Below are 3,327 nucleotides of genomic sequence, written 5' to 3' on the forward strand. Positions count from 1 at the left end.
TGACTGTGTTACTGATAGGGCCGGCCCAATAACCCCATGATTATTTACTTGTATGCATGTTACGTACTTGTATGTGTTTTACGTGAATGCTTGTACACCGAACCTGACCTATACCGGTAACCATGTTAGGACGTGGTGACCAACGTGATTGACAAGTAACCTAAACCTACCGAGCAACCCAAGGTGAGTTCACAACTTAAAAGCATGCGTCCCGGTGGTTTGGGACACGAGACTAACAACCCTATCCCCTGGTAAAAGGGGATACCATTTACATACCATCCCTAGTATTGGGAACACAACTTACTTTTCCTTCCCTGGTATTGGGAAACCTTTTTGGTTAATTACTGTTTATACGGATTGCAACTAACGGCACTAAACGAAACTCTATCACTCAAGTCCCTACTACAAATACCGATTAGTCGCCGGGTTAGGCGAACGGGTTATTAGTTGATAGCGCTATTTAGGTGTTTACCAGCCTCACACCGTGCCCTGGTTTGGGATCGGTCGTGAACTAATGTACTCAGAAATCCGTCAATGATGATAGAACATTGACATCGGGGCATCCTGCGGATACGCAACGGTTACCTAGTGTTCGGTATTGGAAAAACAGTTTAGTCGCTAACTTTTGGGGTAGCTCCCCAGGGCATGTATAAACGGATAAATTAACCGGTGAAACAAGTTTTTGGTAATTAAAACTGGACATCTAGTGAACTCACTCAGCATTATTGTTGACCCCTTACTGCATGCTTTGCAGGTAACCAGTGACGAAGGAGCTTGCAGCTTGGGAACGTGTAGTGTCTGTTCACCCTTGTGTTGGGTGTTACCTTATTTTGAATCATGAACTTTGTTTTAAACTACCGTACTTATGCTTCCGCTACTTAATACTGTTTTGGAATTTGAAACTTTAAACTCTGAACTTAATATTTGCTAAGCTTATGAATAGTAAGTATTACTTTTGTTATTAACTTAAGTATTCGGTATAATTGGTGGCTGGATCCTGGTCAGTCACGCCCCCGAAGCGGGTGTTATCCGCAGGTGGATTTTGGGGGTGTGACAGATTGGTATCAGAGCCATTGGTTATAGTGAACTTGGTTTTAAAAAGGGGAAAATCTTTTTGGAGAAAACCAGACTATAACCCGTGACTCGCAACGACACTACACTCCAAGTGCAAGGCTCGATACTTTTGACCTCATAGCTCGGACTAGTGTTTACTTGTTTGCTTTATGTTTCCTGATTTACTATACGTACTAGTATGCCTAAAACGGATAGATACACCTCTCTCTTCTATCTCATTCTCGCTACATTACGACATCGCACTCATACTGTGTTTTCTGGTTATGAAGACAATGAGTGGACGTGGAAGGGGAAACATCAACATGACGCAGGCTCAGTTCACTAACCTGCTCAACACAGTGGCTGCAGCTTTCGCAGCTCACCCTATAGGTCAGCATGCACCTGCGCAACCACCAGTGTGTACTTTCAAAACTTTCATGGATTGCAAGCCTCTCCCTTTCAACGGCACTGAGGGTGCCATAGGTCTTGTGCACTGGATTGAGAAAATTGAAGCTGTTTTCGCTGTTTGCGAGTGTCCCACTGCAAATTGGGTGAAATTTGCTACTGCTACGCTCGAAGGAAGCGCGCTTTCTTGGTGGAAGGCGCAGATTCAGATGTTTGGTTTGGAAACTGCAAATGCTACTGCATGGGAGGATTTCAAGGATATGATCAAAGATGAATACTGTCATCGGGATGACATCCACAAGCTTGAGAATGAATACTATGAGCTCAAGATGGTTGGGTCGGAAATTGAAACTTACACCAAGTTGTCCAACGATTATGCTGCTCTTTGCCCAAACATGTCTCGACCTATGTATCGAAGAATCGAACTGTACATCAAGGGTTTGGCTCCAGAGATTCGAAGCCATGTCACTTCAGCCAACCACACTACCATTCAGCCGATCGTTCGACTTGCTCACAAACTCACTGATCAGGCCGTAGAGGAAGGCAGGTTGCCCAAAAGGATCAGTGCTACTGTCGGAACTTCTAGTGACAGCAAGCGTAAGTGGGAAGGAAGTCAAAGCAAGGATGCTAACCCCACTCAGGCCCCAGCGCAGCAAAGGAAAACTGAAAACAACAAAGGCACTCAGCAACAGGGTGGCTACCGGGGAAACTACCCTAAGTGCAACAAGTGTAACAAGCACCACAATGGGGCATGTAACAAGGGCCAGTGTCAGAGATGCCACAAGATGGGGCACGAAGCCAAGGATTGTAGAAGTCAGTTCCCAGCTAGACAGAATCAGCAACAACCCCAACAGCAACAGCAACAGGGAAACAACCGGGCATGTTTTAAGTGTGGAGCTGAGGGGCACTTTAAGAAGGATTGCCCTGAACTGAATCAGAACCGCAACAATAATCAGGGAGCTGGGAACAACAATCAGAACAACAATGCTGGGAATGGTGCTAGAGGAAGGGCATTCGTGATTGGAGCTGGTGAAGCAAGGAATGACCCCAATGTCGTGGCGGGTAAGTTCCTACTCGATGATCGTTATGTTTCTGTGTTATTTGATTCCGGTGCCGATGCTAGTTATGTATCCCTACGTATTAGTAAGAAGCTTAAGCGTCCGCTTTCGTTACTAAGTACTCCTCATATCGTCGAGTTAGCTAACGGTAGAAACATCGAGGCCTCACATGTTGTCAAAGGCTGCAAACTAGAGTTGTCTGGTCAGACATTTAGTATCGACCTTTTCCCTGTTACTCTTGGAAGCTTCGACGTCGTTATTGGTATGGATTGGTTATCCAAGCATCGCGCTGAGATTCTCTGCCAGGAGAAAGCAGTTCGTATTCCTCGCCGTTCTGGCAAACCCCTCATTGTACAAGGTGGCAAAAGTGGAGAAATCTCCGGCGTTATCTCGTTCTTGAAAGCCCAGAAGTGTTTACGAAAAGGGCACACCGCTATCTTAGCACTTGTTACCAACACGCAGGAAAAGGAAAAGAGGATAGGGGACTTTCCAGTAGTGCGTGACTACCCCGAGGTATTTCCTGAGGAATTACCTGGACTCCCTCCCCATCGTCAGGTCGAATTCCAAATCGAGCTAGCTCCCGGAGCAGCGCCTATAGCTCGTGCACCTTACCGTCTAGCCCCCGCAGAATTGAAGGAACTCTCGACGCAACTACAGGAACTTTTGGATAAAGGATTTATCCGCCCTAGTTCATCACCCTGGGGAGCACCGGTACTCTTTGTTAAGAAGAAGGATGGCACATTCCGAATGTGCATCGACTATCGTGAGCTGAACAAGGTTACCATCAAGAATCGTTACCCTCTCCCTCGAA

This window comes from Helianthus annuus, chromosome 5 (genome assembly GCF_002127325.2).
Source record: "Helianthus annuus cultivar XRQ/B chromosome 5, HanXRQr2.0-SUNRISE, whole genome shotgun sequence".
Taxonomy (NCBI): domain Eukaryota; kingdom Viridiplantae; phylum Streptophyta; class Magnoliopsida; order Asterales; family Asteraceae; genus Helianthus; species Helianthus annuus.